Source organism: Meriones unguiculatus, chromosome 10, assembly GCF_030254825.1.
Source record: "Meriones unguiculatus strain TT.TT164.6M chromosome 10, Bangor_MerUng_6.1, whole genome shotgun sequence".
Lineage (NCBI taxonomy): Eukaryota > Metazoa > Chordata > Mammalia > Rodentia > Muridae > Meriones > Meriones unguiculatus.
The window spans coordinates 115,748,238-115,765,175 of record NC_083358.1 but is presented as its reverse complement, the minus strand read 5'-3'; the positions used below and the strand labels follow the sequence as shown (position 1 = coordinate 115,765,175).

The 16,938-nt window shown below is 39.4% G+C and overlaps 1 long non-coding RNA gene across 2 annotated transcripts; it reads left to right on the top strand.

Moving 5' to 3' along the window:
* Nucleotides 1-325: 325 nt before the first annotated feature.
* On the top strand, nucleotides 326-11,010 carry LOC132657099 (uncharacterized). 2 transcript variants are annotated; one of them, XR_009594927.1, is made up of 4 exons: nucleotides 326-590; nucleotides 6,854-6,991; nucleotides 9,318-9,539; nucleotides 10,256-11,010. It is a non-coding gene; the product is annotated as an uncharacterized LOC132657099 (long non-coding RNA). The 2 variants fall into 2 exon arrangements; XR_009594926.1 differs by lacking the exon at nucleotides 10,256-11,010 and having other exon boundaries at nucleotides 9,318-9,667.
* The last annotated feature ends 5,928 nt before the right edge of the window (nucleotides 11,011-16,938 follow it).

Genomic DNA, 16,938 nt, shown 5'->3' with positions numbered 1-16,938 from the left:
CTCGGAGGCAGCAAAGCCCAAGGACATCACTAAGGCTTCAGTCAGCAGCACAGACCCAAACATCTATGTGGATCTCAAGTTTCATCATGTCTGGAGCAGCAGCCTCTACCACAGACACAAGCATGGCCTCTGATGGCATCATGGACCAGAGTAGGGTGGTCCTTCAAGGAAGTCTAATCCAGAGAGTGAACTGTTCGTAGCGGGCCTCGTCACTGCACACCACCCCGCCAAGCCTGCTGGGCAGCAGCATGTTCCACTGTCCACCTCTTCCCTCTCTCTCACCTGTCAGCACCACCACATCTGCAGTTCTGCCTGTCTCCACAGTGCTCACTCCACTCTGTTTTCTCTTTTCTGTCTCTCCATCACGTATTTGTTCATCATAGTGAACATTGTATTTACTTCCACTGTACTCTCTTTTCAGTAACTAATTTACCTATTTTGTTGAAGGGGGAGTTCATGTGAAATGCTCCATTAACATCAGGGAAAGAGATGTTTAAAACCTTAAAGCAGTGTCATCATCAACATCTCTTTTCTTGTGGTGAAGTCATCTGCTACTGTATGCTTCTGTGAACTCTCAACCATTCTTCAAGGTAAGAGGACAAATGTGATGATTTACTCATAGCTTTGTACCAATAAAAATGCCAGTTCAATTTTATTGGTAATAGAAGACATAATGATTATTAGTTTATTTCTCACATAGAAAGATGAACTTTCTTTGAACTAACATGTATGGTTAATAGTTTATTAACTTGTCCAAAAATCAGAAAAAATGAAACATCACAGGATAAAAAACATCGAGGACTTTTCATTGTAGCACCACTTTTCTGAGATATTTGGCTTGAAGGTATGTGCTTCATGACATAAAATCTTTGCACTGACAAGTTAGTACAGGCAAAAGGACACTGAAATATTTGACTAAATTATTTTACATTCAACATTAAGAATCTTTTCAAGGTTATGAAATATTGAAGGGTACATTAGAAATCAAGGGTAAGCTGGAGACTCTGTTGGTTACTTCCTTCAACACTCACCAGACCGTTGCTGGGTAGATGTAGGAATATGAATTTTTATGAATTAAGAATTCAAGACTCAGAGATTATGTGAGCATAAAGACAGTGACTCAAGTTTTCAACCCCGCGCACTTTCCATGACACAAACATTTCTCTCAATAAGGCTTTCAGTGGGTACACAGACCAAAGCTTTGTTTTGCTTTATTAATGTGTCCTTGAAAGCTTTGATTCATTTGTTGTTTTTGTGGTGCTGGGTCTAACTCAAAGCTTTATTCATCCTACACAAGCACTCTGCTGCTGCTGAGCTCCACCTCAGCTATGCTGGGGTTTTTATTAAATGCCTAGTACTTCTGTTCTAGGGCCAAAATGTTGGTTATCAAGCTAGGAATTACCCATATGCTTAAGGGCCTAGGAAATTGCAGGCATTTTCAACATAGTCTTCTAACAAAATAGTTTGCAGTTAACACAGGCACGCCAGTAGAATAAACTATTTATTTTAATTTATCTTTTTTAGGGCTGCTTTTTTTGGCAACTTATAGATAAGAGTTTAATGATAAAACTAATATTAAAGCATAATAAAGGTTTGTATGAAATTGATTCATTTAAGGACCTCAGAAAGGTAAAAGTACTCTACTGTAGGTAAAAGGTAAAGGTTGATGTCATTAAAATATTATATATTAGAAACTGTCAGTTGGCTCAATAGTGTACATAAAGCAAATGAGGAAGGTAGAAGATATTTGAACCCCCAAATGTGCACACATGCATATCTGCTAAGTGCTGTTATGCATGGTGGTTTAGGTTTCTATTGTACATTTCCATATTCTCTAACATAAAGCCTCAGCTCGCATGAACTTGGCTAGCAAGGAGAAAACTCTGTCCCAGTTTTCCAGAATACATTCACGAAGAGATTTAAAACCAGCCAACAGTTACTGCAGAAGGAAAGCTTTTTTAAAATGTCGTTCAATTACATATTTTAAACAAACAAAGGAGTTCAAGCACTTAGCTATTAAGGTTTTCGGTGGCAACATAAGCAGTGGCTTACTTCTAATCCCTATAATCCCTGAGTCAGATCCAGGCTTCTTTTTGCTCCAATCTTCCCCACAGGAGTTCAAACCGAGGAGATCATGAATGAGGTTGCCCAGCAGTACATAGTAGTCGGATTCCTATGGTAACAAGATTGGGTCGGGACCTTCATTTCACCTTGCCTAGTTGAGCACTCTTACAAAATGACTACCTTCTTTTATTTGCTTTGCTTAGTCTGCAGAGAGGCCCTTTTACTTCAGAGGGAATTGTTATTTCTTCTCAGGATCCTTTTTTTCCTCAGAGGGGTGAGGTACATATTTGGAGAGGATGTGGTTGACATTCTTGTCTTCCATGTTAATGTGGGAAGAATATTCCTTTTAAACCATCATTTGACTTATGCAGAGTCTCCTGGGACATTTGGATATGCCACGTGATCATTGAACAGCTCACCCTCTTCTTTATAGAGCACAGCAGAAAAGATACAAATGCAGATGGGTTCACAATGATGGAAAGGACCTTTTCATAACTCCTCTTGGCCTTCTCATTTGAGATATCTGTCTGATATTGTCTGGAAGCCTTTTTGCCATGATCAAATGCATACATAAAAGAAAGAAAAAGAAAGAAGGAAAGGAAAGGAAAGGAAGGAAGGAAGGAAAGAAGGAAAGGAAAGGCCATGATCAAATGCATACAAAAAAAGAAAGAAAAAGAAGGAAAGAAAGAAAGGAAAGAAGGAAGGAATGAAGGAAAGAAAAGGAAAAAAAAACATGTAAAAAATACTGAGGAGGAAGGTTAATCAGCCAGGTGTCACTTGGGTAACACACCCTCTGGTTATTTTCAAGTATTACAATAATAAAATATATATACCCATTTCTTACAAGCAATGTTGCATCTCTGTAGTAGTAATTACTACTGGCCCCATTTACACAAATTATACCAAAGCATCCCTCTAAGTATGGCTTTATAGACTCATAGTTATAATCAGTACCAATCTGCTCTCCTGAGGTCTTGATCCAGTCATGAAAACACAGACTACAGCCTAGTGATACTGGTGATTCTTTACATAGAGATGTGAATTGGAAGAAGCAGGTCAAGTTAACAGAAATATCTATAGGCAAATTCCCTGCAATAAAGGTTATATTTTACAATTTGAATTACTCTTGTGAGTGATTCATACCTCTTAAATAAGTAGAGAATTAATACTGATCCACTGCACAGCACTGATTTATAATTTAATTGATGAATCTTGCAGGGCTCTGTAGATGAATGCTGAGGCACATGATAAATGAAAAGTATTTTTTCTAAATATAATGCAAAGTCACTTAAATTTAAGTGTCACTTCCTTTTGATAAGAATCCTTTAGGGCATTGTGGGCAGGGCGCTTAATCTCTGCCTCAGACTTTACATTTTCTGGCAATGTTGAAATAAATGAGATCTAAAGAGCGTTCTAACAGTCTATGTTTCTAAATAACTGTTATGATGAAGATTGATAATGTATATGGGGAAAAATTCAAGGGGAGATCATGCAGATTCTTTGATAGCCACAGAGATGCCAGGTCCTATAAGAGCCACCTCCATGTATTGTGTCATAGACGCTCAGGAGAGTTCTGTGAGACAGACATTGCTACAACTCTGTTATAATAAAACTGAGGCATGGCGAAATCAAATAGACTTTATAAATAAATTAAATCAGCTTTCTGTTACAGTAACAAATACCCAGTTTTTGAAGAGTAAATGTTTATTCTGAGAGCTTTGAAGGTTTCAGTGACATAACCAATCAGTGACATACCTAAAGTCCTGGTAGTAGGGAGGGGGAGCAAAGGCTTCACATCATGGTTAGAACATGAAGGAAAGTGTAGGCGACAAAGAGAGGGCATACCTACCCTCCATGGCATAAAAACCTCCTGTTAAAACCTGCCTTTTATTGGTTGGAGTATCAGTCTCAGAAAAGACCCCTGTGCCCAGATTGTTTGGTTCTGTTGTTATCCTTGTGGAGCTCCTGTCCCCTCCAGGTCTTACTATCTCCCCCTTCTTTCATAAGATTCCCTGCACTTTGCCCTAAGTTTGGCTATGAGACTCAGCATCTGCTTTGATACCCTGTTGGATAGTCTTTCAGAGGCCCTCTGTGGTAGGCTCCTGTCTTGTTCCCTGTTTTCTCCCTTTTCCAATGTCCATTACATTCACTTTTCAGAATGAGGATTGATCATCTTACCCAGGGTCCTCCTTCTTGCTTAGTTTCTTTAGGTGTACAGATTTTAGTATGATTATACTATATTATATGTCTAATATCCACTTATAAGTGAGTATATACCATGTGTGTCTTTCTGCTTCTGGGATATCTTACTCAGGAGGATCTTTTCTAGCTCCCACCATTTGATTGCAAATTTCATGATTGCTGAGTAGTATTCCATTGTGTAAATGTACCACAGTTTCTGCATCCATTCCTCTGTTGAGGGACATATGTGTTGTTTCCAGATTCTGGCTATGACAAATTAAACTGCTATGAACATGGTTGAGTAGATGTCCTTGTTGTATACTTGAGCATACTCCAACCAAGAACCATACACGGAGATAAGCTAGAACCCCTGCTCAGATGTAGCCCAGGAAACTCAGTGTCAAAGTGGGTACCCTAGTAAGGGGAACAGGGGATGTCTCTGATATGAACTCAGTGGCCGGCTCTTTAATAACCCCCTGGAAGGGGGAGCAGCCTTACCAGGCCACAGAGGAAGACAATATAGCCAATCCTGATGAGACCTGATAGGCTAGGATCAGATGAAAGGAAGGAGAATCTCCCCTATCAGTGGACTGGGGGAGGGGCATGGCAGGAGAATAGTGAGGAAGGATGGGATTGGAAGGGGATGAAGGAGGGGCTACAGCTGGGATACAAAATAAATAAATTGTAATTAATAAAAAATAAATTAATAAAAAAGAATATCAGTGAAAGATTTTTAAAAACCCTGTTTTTTAGTATTCTAGTATCTAATAGCACACAACTGGGAATTAAACTTTTAGCAAATATTTTGGAGAAATATTCAAGTTGAATATTGTATCTTTGCTTAGGAAAGTAGTCAGAGAATGGCAGAATAGAAACTCAAGCCAACTCTTCATGATTCTAAAATCTATACCATGGGCAGCCTGCTTTTTCAACCTTTCTCTTTAGAGGAGGCAAGCCATAGACACTAGAATTGCTCTTCCCCAGCATGGGTCAGAGAAACCAGAGTCCCTTTCCCCAACAGCCATATAGGCTAAAAACGCTACCCTAAACTTCCCCCTTCCTATGTACCAGTGACCAGAGGGAAATTAAGGTGGCCCTTCCAGTGTTGTCTGTCCTCTAACTCTACAGGAAGAAGGGCTACAACACAAGGGCCAAGAAGACTCTCAACAGACATACTGGTCCATTTTCCCCATTCCGTCTCTTAATCGTAGATCATATCATCACTGTTATTTCACATATACAAATATCTCAAACCTACATCAGTCTTTGAAACCTACAACCTAATCTTTGAAATGAGTTGTTTATGCTACACATTTAGGTCCTTCATACTGGAGGCTTCTAACCATATAACATATAGATAAATATGTTCTGATGCCCTCTTGTTAGCCTTAGCTAACTGGATTAGCCTTAGCCTACTTAGTTACTGGGGCTCATTGGAACTGCCCCTTACTTTTGCTGCGCTCCTTTTGTCTGGCACCCACCCTCATCCTTCTTGCTGTCAGGTCTTTCCTTACATTTTAAAAACTAACTGGATGCAAAAGATGTTCCTGGCAGAGAAGAGGAAATGAGTCACAGATGAAGACCTTATCCGGTATATGGCTTCCTGCCTGTCTCACTGGGCCCTTCTCGTTCTTTTATAACAGGTATTTGGTCCACCAAAACCCCAAATAGAGTGCTGAGACAGACTTTAATTTTTTTTTTCAAGGTAGGCTTTAAATAAACCTGTTTTCCTCTAGGAACTTCTGCCTCCTGGGTTTGAGGAGAGCAGCAAGCAATATGAACCTCAGATCCCATAACAACCCATTTTCTATTATAGGCTGCAAACCATTACTGCTTATAGTTCTCCTGTACTTGCTTTGTCTCAGCTCAGAGGCAAGTTCCTTTGCTTTCAGAGAGCCCAGTCTTCCGTGATAAAAGATGTTCTTCTTTTCCCACCGTTTGTCAGTTATCTTCACAGGCAGAAAAGGACAATGGGATTTAACTCTAACATGTGGAGAGTTTTTCTTTGAGCTAACATGGAATTTGAATCCCCCGATCCTGGTGGGAGTCTCGAGGCTTTGTTCAAGCCCTGCTGAGGGAAAGACAGTTTCCCCTGTCTGGGGATGCTGAGTCTGGGTCCTTCTGACAGGCATTTGCCTCTCTTTCCTCACTCCTCCCTTTGTTCCTTTGGCCACTATGCACGCAATTAGTGCAGTTGAATGCTTAATAAGCCAATTTAGTCCAGCCCACATAGCTATTTTGTTCCTAATAAATCAATTAATTCAGCTCACATTAAGAGGACTGTCATGTTTACAATATCACAGTCAGAATCCACGTTTCAATGAGAAATGAGATGGTGAAAAATAATTTTAGAGTAAAATGGCATCATTATCTGTGAGGTGGAGGGGCGCTCTTTGTGCCAGTGTGTGCTTCTGCCATCAGTGGCTCCTGAGCTTGGGCAGTCCTGGGAAAATAACCACACAGTCTTGTCTAAGTCCTCCATGACAGGAAAGTGAACACGAAGAGTCTTTATGTTCTCTCCAAGGGACTTGATCAAGGACAGAGAAATGTTTTACAGTAGGGTGGCCTTCTCAGAGCTTTCCTCTCATGAATGTTTATCCCATTTTAGCTGGCAACTTGACACAAGCTCGAGTTTTCTGGACAGAGGGATCACATTTGAAAAGATGCTTTTATTAGAACACCTGTAGGCATTCTACGAAGCCTTTCATGGATGCCCTACTGAGAGCAAGCAATGGGCCGCGAGATGGTAAGCACCGCTACTCCACGGCCTGTGCTTCAGATTCTGCCATCACACTCCTGTCTCTGCTTCAGCTCTAACTTCCCTCAGTGAGAGTGTGACCCTTGAACTGTTAAGATAAAATACATCCTCTCTTCATTAGGTTGCTTCTGGCCGTGCTGTTTTATGACAACAGTGGAAACCTAACTAAGATACTCTAAGTGATATATGGAGTCCATGAAAGACAAAGTATCTAAAACATCTTCAAATGATGCTTAACAAATGGACGTTACCACTACAAGTTGAGTCTCATTTAATATAGTCATTTACAAGCAAAGCGAAATTTAGTCTTAGTCAATTCGTAATTGAACTTGGGTTCTAAACAAGCGTAGATTAATATCCTGGAATAGATATGGGCTAATAACCACATGTATGAACTAGACATTGGCATGCACATGAGAGTAGCATAACTGCCCTCTCATGTGAAGAAATGGGACTTATTTCATGTTAACTCTAGGGACAGAACTAAGGCCAGTGAGTGAGAGAAAGAGGGAGGCAGTAGACTGTCACGTACAACCATACACCTTACCATTCCTGCACATTCCTGCTCTGGAGATGCAGAAGAAGACTACCCACAGCTGGCGTTGCATTTGGTGGAAGGCAGGAAATCTCATATTTTAAGTGTTTTACATATAAAAAGAAAGACTGCTATTCTCAAGCGTATCTCCTCACTAAAGTTATGATCTATATTTGTTTCATTTCTTTGAAAAGCAGCATGAGCTTAATAAAAAAATGTGATAAATTAGAGGTACAGCATGTCTTGCAAGGGAAGGCTGTCATTGCAACAGTGGTAACTCCCCTTCCATACCATCTCCCTGTATTTCCGTGCATTTGATGGAAGTGCCTAACAAGCAGAGTGGATGTATCTTGACATCATGTTGAACACTGGACGACTGTATAGCTGTTTAGATAATTTCCTCAGAGGATTTTATACCAGGGTGCCAATTTGTAAAAGACAATAACAGCATGTCTGTATATTGGAGTATATTATCTAAAAAAGACACGTATATGGAAATACAATGTTTTTGTTTGTTTGTTTTGTTTTTTTAATCATTTTAATTCTCCAGAATCTTAGTGTAAATCTCATGATTAGATATAGAACACATATAAATTTCTTAGAAAAATTAGCATTTTCTGGTACAATTTTATTGTCAAACTTTCTCAACCCATGCCTATATTTTTTTTTTCTCCTTCTGTTTTTTATTTTGTTTTGTTTGTAGTTTTTGGTCATTATCTTTGGCTAAAAAGTGAATTTAATTGATCCAATGTCAGGTCTTTGTTTATGCAAGTAAATGAAATCTTCTTTTGAACCTCATAGTTAACAATAACAACAAAAATCTCACTTAAGATTCTTGCATACATTTAAACTTATCAAAAATAATACCACACCTATAAATCTGTTATATTTCTTTTATATTTAGGTAATAATACTGATAAAAAAATGCAGATTGCCAAAGAAGAAATTGGTGACCTTGGAAATTTTTTCTAAAAGTTTTATGCTTGTGGTTAAGTTATGGAAAGACACATGGATATATTAGCTTTCTTTTCTTTATTCCTTTTTACTTTCAAACATGTATGCAATGAAATGTGACCATACTCACCCCTCCACTACTCTTAGGCATCTCCTACTCCTTCTGTACTCTGGATTGAATTTTTCCTTCTCGACACCCTCTCCCCCTTATTCTCTCCCCCTTTTTATTTCTCTCCCTCTTTCAGCAAATGTTGTGCATATAGCCACAGTGTTTTGTTACTATTACAATACACTTAAGAGAAACAACTCAAAGCCTGAAGATTTTATTTTGGCTCATGATTTTGCAAAGTTTCAGTCACTGGTTGCTTCACCCTGTGATTTTGGCATACTACATTGCAGAGGAAGTGTGAGTAGATGAAGATCTTCTTTTCCTGGCATTCAGGAAGCAAAGATAAAGAGAGAGCTTCAGATTCCACCAGTATCTACTTTAAGGGTGCTTCCTCAGCAATCTCTGCTCCTCCCAATAGCAAGCAGATTTTTATCCTAACTTTAATTATATGAACCTTTAAGGGACAGGTCATATCCACATGGTAGTGATCTTTTGTATTATCTTTTGGAATAACATGATTGCCACCTGAAATGTCTCTTTTTCTGTTTTTCAGATAGAGAAAATGCTTATTTCTTGAAATAGTATGATTTATTTATCTTATGCTATTATGCTTTGGTAAGGAATGATTCTAAGATATTGATTACTTTGCAACTAGCCTGCCTGGCAGGAATGAATAGATTCTGAAGAGATACTTATACAAACTTTTTGACTATTAGACTACGAAAAGACAGGCCCTGAGAAATTAGAAGTGCCCCAGGAAATCTACCAGTAGAGAAAATGGAATGGCTGAAGTCTGGAGGCATCCAGAAGAGAAATTTGTTTCCTAGAAGAAGATTTACAATCTGTCAGCTGACCTTGCTGCTGAGATGGACCCTGAAGACCAGACTGAGAATTGAGACAGTGGTGGGCAGGGGACCACGTCTTGCTGTATTGTTTAGGTATGCATATTTTCTGTTTTTATTTGAACTCTACCCTCAAGTTAGAAATCTTGAAAATAGATTTGGGGAAGCCCCTGGGTTGCTTTATTCCTCTCCCAATGTGACCACATTAAACATCATATCTTTTTTCTGCTCTTCATTGTTAATTTGGTTCCTATAACTGACAATGAGGATGGTGGCTGAACCAAATTTTGGGGGCACAAACTGTCACACCTAACTTGGGGGGCTTCAATACAACATTCCCTGCTCATCTCCATTACATAGCCACAATGGATTTGCCTAACTGGATGGTCTCTCCTCCATCTCTTATTCTAGAAAGCCTCAGTCTTGGACTCTTGGATCATGGCAAGACAGGATACTTGTCACTTCATATTCCAAAGGCCAAACTAAGTTAAAAATGTAATGCCAGTCAGTAGGGTAGGGAGACAGAGGAGCCCTTGGTCACAGATTATAATCCACTCAAAGCCATTGTGATTAAATACATCTTAGAAGTAAATTGCTAGTCTGATTGTCTCCTCAACTATTGGACTGATTTATCTATCATGGATTTTACCAAGTCACTAATATTTCATCATTTGCAGTTATGCCTTTAACTTTTGGTAATTTCATATTTTCTGCCTATAAATGAAGTTTGGTAAATTGAAATAAATTATGTTAAAGTCAACTTTTTTATTTTATTTTAAAAAGTAACCCCAACATTTTCCTCTTTCTCTAAGACCTTTCATAAACAGGTGAAAAACTCAGAAGGTGTCTAAACTCACTGGACTGTCTTGAAGAAAGCAACATTCTGCATGGCATTTGCATGATTATTATCCAATAATTTGTGATCAGTGACTCTGAAGTACATATTGAAATGTAAATTATGATCAAGTAGTTTGATATAAGGAGAAACATAAAAAAGATAAAAGAAAAGAAAAATGTTAGGGATCGAAGAGGTGTAAGACAAGGAGGATATAAATAGAGTAGAGAGACATGAGAAAGAGTTAGAGAGAGACAGAAAAAAGAGAGAGACAGAATGAGAATATAATGTTGAGGAACAAATTTCAGCAAGACTCTTAACAACGAGATGCTGGTTACTCCTATGAAATTATTATTATTTTTCCTTAATTAGAAATGACATCTGTTGTGAACAAGTTTCCTCTGTAGTCCCTGGGAATTGTTTCTCGTCCCTGTACACATGCCTCTACCATGAAAACACCAGTATTGTTCAGGACTATGTGTTTAGGTTGATAGAGGCTGAGATCGTGGTGGTGGCTAATTTGCACTTTAATTTCTTACTCTGTACCCCTCTGGCCAGAAAAGATGTCATGAAAACTAGTTGTCTAAAATCTGTTCATCCCTTGGGATTCGTTGTATTTGTTTATTCTTTGTTGTATTTGTTTATTCTTTCCAATTTCAGGGCATTGCTATGAATTTTCTGCTGCCTGCTTGTTTGTATATTATATTCATACAAAATTAAAACAAAGATTAGAGAAAAGATGTGATGTGAAATATCCAACTAATAAATTCATGGTCTCAGTACTAAATGATAATTTCATAATTACAAATGTGATTTGTGATTTTTAGTTTCCACAACCAATCACTAAAAAATCAACAGCGGTGAAGAGCATGGAAAAATATGTATTTAGCATATATGCATTATTTCTAATTTCTTTTTTAAAAGTAATTTGTTTATTTTATTTTATGTGCATTGGTGTTTTGCCTGAATATATGTCTGTGTGAGGGCATTGGATATCCTGAAATGGGAGTTACAGGCAGTTTTGAGTTGCTATGTGGGTGCTGGGAATTGAACTTGGATTCTATGGGAGAACAGTCAGTCTTCTCATAACTGAACCATTAGCCAGATGCAGTGGCACACTCCAGTAATCCCAGTACTCAGGGAGGTAGAGACAGGAGGATCTCTGTGAGTTCAAGGCCAGCCAGGTTTACAGGGTGAGTCCAAGATAGCCAAGGCTGCGTAGAGAAACCCTGTCTCCAAACAAACAAACAATCAAAAAACAAAAACAAACAACCAAAAAAAATAATAAAACCAGGCCTGTATCAAAAAAACAGAGCCATCTGCTCAGCCCCCTATTCTTATTCTTAATTCAATATTTAAGTTTCTCTTTGAACTTTCCAATTGCTGAATCTCCTCACATACTCTGCCTTCCAACTGTTAATGCTTCTATTATCATCTTCATGACTAAAGATTTAATTCAATGCATTTCCTAAAAGTAGATCAAATAGAACTTCCTGGTGAATTAACATACGGTATTTGAAGAGAAAGATAAAGGCTGTTGAGATTGTGTAGGATTCTGGTGCACAGCGTTGCCTTTTACTAAGATGGAAGATCTGTGCAGAAACAAGATAAAGCCAGGGGAATATTTTGTTCTTTTTGGACCCTGTGACGGGTGATAGTGATTATCAACGTGGCAGGATTCACAATCACCTAAGAGAAAAGCCTCTGAGCATGCCTGTGAGAGACATCTTGATTAGACTAACTGGGGTGTGAACATGTCCTAAAAATGAGAGACGCCATTTCCTGGGATTGAGTCATGGATTTCAGATGAACACAACATTGATCATTGTATTCTTCTTGGCCCCAGACCCAATGTGCTCCAAGCTACTACCACATGAATTTCCCTGCCATGATGGATCCTCAAACTGTGAATCAAAATAATCCTTTTCTGCTCAAGCTACTTTGGTCAGAGTATTTTATCACAGCAATAGGGAAAGTAATTAATACAGGCCCTGAAAGTCTCACATGTCAAATGGATAGTTTGGGTATACAAAGTCTGGTACTCTAAGAAGAGGCTTGGGTAGAAGTGTATCAGAATGCGGTTATATTGGATGGCATCACCAAGGAAATAATACTGATTGAAGCAGTCTGTGGACTGAACAGAAAAAGTTGTCAAAGAAGCATTTATTAAATCAAGGAAATGGGAACAGGATGGAAGATGGAAAAGACAATGGCATTTCTCCCAAAAAAAATTGTGAAAAGTAGACCAAAGCAATTGGTGGAAGCTAGAGGGAAGATGAAGATCAAGTAAGGGTTGATTATGAAAAGGACATCATCATGTTTGTATGCTCAGGGAAGTACTCACAGATAAAAAGATTAACAACTATTGACAAAGTAGCAGCCTTACCAGGCCACAGAGGAAGACAATGCAGCAGTCCTGATGAGATCTGATAGGATAGGGCCAGATAGAAGGGGGGGAGGTCCTCCTCTATCAGTGGAGGAGGGGAGGGGCATAGGGGAAGAAGTGGGAAGGAGGGTGAGACTGGAAGGAGACCAGGGAAGGGGCTACAGCTGGTATACAGAGTGAATAAACTGTAATAACAAGAAAGAAATAGAAAAAATAATAAGAAAGTAGAGAAGAGTTTCTTCAAAGTAGGGACACAGGAACGCTATGCACAACTACAGGGGTTTATAGCGAGGGACAAAGGTGAAATTGTTTTATGATGGGAACTTGAGGATATACTTTTTCTCCCCACTTTTACTTTTTATATAAAATATCAGACAAACTTTGTCAGATGAGAGTTAGGACAGGACTACAGAGATGAAAAAGTAACAGATGGTGGAAATAACTATAACAGGTGAATCGTCAATAAAAATAAGAATTCCGGGCAGAATTGCTGACTCACTTGAGATCGTGGTCATAATTCTGACTGATACCAGTAAACTTAGTTGTGGATGTCTCCAGGAAACATTTCTCTGCAGTGAGACATGAAGGATAGTTGGCGCGCGCACACACACACACACACACACACACACACACACACACACGGATATAAGGAAGGACACATGTAACCAACCAACCAACTAAACAAACAAACAAACAAACAAACAAAATATTAGGTCTCAAAGAAACTCAGACCAAATGGTTGAGGTGCTTACTTAACATATCAAAGTGGACTCTGGCTGCCAATTTCCCTCAGTCCCTATTCACTAGTACCTGTTACAGAGTCATCCTGGCTGGCATATCCTGCCCACTGCTCTCAACAACTCAGAGCTGAGCTTCATTTTCCTTCCCCCGGATTCTCTTTGGTAGGTAACCCAGCCATTTTGGCTGCATGACGTCTTGGTTTCCTTAGTGCTCTTGGTCCTTCGATCTTCTCTTGTTCCCTATTTTCTTCCTCTCTCCATGGTCCCATGGCCCCATTCAGCTTGCTGACCTGGTTTGTTCTGGAGCCTTCCAGATGCCTCTGGCTGTTTTCTCCCTAAACCTTCTCTTCAACCATACCTAGGAGTGTCATGTTCTCTCTCTCTCTCTTTTTCCATTCACAAACAAATATCCCTTTTAATTAACATCTGAAATGGTTACAGCACGAAACCACAGTGTGCACTGCCCTAACACCACGTGGATTGAGTTAGGTTTTTATTACCAAGGCTTGAGGGAGCCTTCATCTCTTCTCTCCTCCCAACCCGTCTACCCCAGGGTCCTTGACTTGAAGCCAGAGTTTGCTGTGTGCATTATAGAGTATAGCTGGAATGCTCTGCTCTCTTGCCTACAAAAAACAGAGCCTGTCTTTGGAAATGTGTGTGAAAGAACCTCCCATGCCCACACACACTCACAACACGGTCCAAGAAATCTCTGTCATTATATATACCCACAGCTAACGAAACAGCAAAGCCCTGTGTGTAGCACACTTCCACAGGACAAAAACTGCTAGAACTCTCCTTGTGGAGGATGTGGCCTTGTTGTAGAGACAGATCAGGGGAACTGGGGATTATGAGGGCTGAGAATGTGAGGACGTGAGAAGGAACTTCCCAGGAAGGGGGCCAGAGCTGGCCTATGTGAGGCGTTGGAACTGCTTCATGCACAGCTGTGTTATAAAGGGTGGACCATCATTTCTTGGATCATATTCAGGTTGGGTCTCAGGACAGCTAAGGTGAATAAAACTAATGTTACCCTCAGATTGCTCTTCTCCAGGATGTGGATTTGGAAAGACCTTGAGACTGCTGGGGTCTGCCTTCACAGCTTCAAGAGCTCCAGATCATGTTAGTCTGATATGCATTTTGTGTATCTACTTCCTAGTTTTCTATTGCAGCAGGGAAGCATGTCCTGCTACAATTCTGCCTTTATCTCTATTTTTCTCTAAAGCATCCTAGGATCATTTGGGGGAGTGTTTAGAGGTTATGTACAATGTTTTTCTAACTCGTGAAAATGGAAAGGTGGTTTTGACACAGGACATTCACCCATCTTCCAACCAATCAACAAATAATGGACCTCCTGTTGAGATAAAAAGGCTATGGAAGTCTCGGAGTCTGTTTTGATCTGCTGCTGGAGGGAGCCTCTCAGAAGATGGTTATGCTAGGCTCCTGTCTGAATATAGCAGAGTGTCACTAATAGTGTCAGGGGTTGGCTCTCTCCCATGGAGTGGGTAGGTCTCAGGTTGGGGGAATAGCTCAACATGGCCTCTTCAAGTCTGAAAGCATCATTAGGTGCCCAAGTTAGTTTCTCCAAACTCCAACATCATCTCTTATACTGTATTTTCTCTTTGACTATATTCTCTCTCTCTCTCTCTCTCTCCCTCCCTCCTTCCTTCCCTCCCTCTCTTTCTCCCTCTGTGTGTGCATTTTTTCTTTTATACTTTTAATTCTTTTTTTTATAATTTTTTAAAACTTTTATTAGTTACACCTTATTCACTTTGTAACCCCCCATAAACCCCTCCCTCCTCCCCTCCTAATCCCACCTTCCCTCCCCCTTCTTCATGAATGCTCCTCCCCAAGTCCACTGATAGGGAAGGTCCCCCATCTCCTTCCTTCTGATCTTAGTCTATCAAATCTCATTGGGAGTGTCTGCATTGTCATCTTCTGTGGCCTGGTAAGGCTGCTCCCCCTTCAGGGGGAGGTGATCAAAGAGCAGGCCAATCAGATTATGTCAGAGGCAGTCCCTCTTCCCATTACTATGGAACCCACTTGGACACTGAACTGCCATGGGCTACATCTGTGCAGGGGTTCTAGTTCTTATTTTCATTTGTTATCATTGTTTGGTTTATACTGCTCATTTCCTGGGTAAATTAGCTTTCTGTAACTATAACAAAAAACCTGAGTTAATTTAGTTAGAAAGTCAAAGGATTTTTGACTTAGTCTTAAAGGATCCAGATGTTTCTGGCTGTTTGACAATGAAATCAGATGAAAATGGTGGGAAGCTTGACCTATAATAATCCATTTGTATCATGAACCAGAGATGAAAGAAGAAAAAGAGCAAAGTACCAGGTCATTATTCTCATTTAAGGGCATGTCACCAATGACAAGAGATTCCAAAGGATCTCTACAGCCCACCTCTGCCTAACAGTCTAAACAGTTCCACCCTGAGGACCAAGCCTGAACAACAGTGGAACATTAGGGATACTTAGCTGGCCCATTTTAACCATTTCCAAAATCAGTTTAACCCATAATCCCTATCAGAGTGTGAGCCTGTTGGAGAAACAAAGAATAGCATTATGAAATATAAACAAGAATGCGTAAGTAGTAAGGATAAATTTGTCAGTCCTTGAAGAGTGGGCTAATGAGCCTTTTTAAAGGATGAATCAAACACTGCGGTTGTTAATTAACTCTCTTGATGGGAAATAACTTAGCAAAGCCCAACTCCACAAAGCAGTGGCAAACCCGCTCTCAAGAGAGCACAGCATTTATCTCAGGGTTCTTGCCCTCATTGCCAAATCTGTTTGAAGAACTGAATTTATTAAATTTTCAGCTCTTTTCCCTTTTACATAGTTTTCTTCCTTGGGAGATAAAACTCACTAGTGGCTCACTTAAAACATGCTAGGGAACCAAGGAAGCATTTTCTCATCAAGGAATTTGATTATGAAATATAATGTTTCTCATAGCTGGTGATTCACACCACTGCCATGATTCTACAAGACTTGAAGAAATATTTCTTAACCTTAATTCCTTAGTATTATTTTATGAGAAATGAACAGGATGACTGAAGGTGTTTTTAGCTATCTTCTGTTTCCAAGGAAAGTAAAGAGGAAGTGCAAGGTCATGGCATCTAGCCAAGAAATAAAATTACCCCACAATAGAAAAACAATAGGTTATAAAATAATTAATAAATCCCCCTTGCACTGGGTTCTCATTGACAGAAGGACTCAGGGTTTACCCATGGTTTCATTGGCATAGGGCTCAGGCATTATAGGAGCTTAATGAGCATTCTTTGAATTAATGAAGATTATTGCCAGTATTAAACATTTTATATGGACACAATGAACATGGATGGATTGAGGCACTTAATTTTTCTTATTAGCAATTACAAGATTATAAAAGCAAAAACTGGACTTTATTTAAATGTCAATGAGTCCTTTGTATAGCCTGGATGATCAGGCCAGGAATGACAAAATTCATTATCAAGTTCTATCTTTCTCTCATGGATGTGTTGAAAAACCCTTTTTTGTTTGTTCAAGAGTTTTCTAA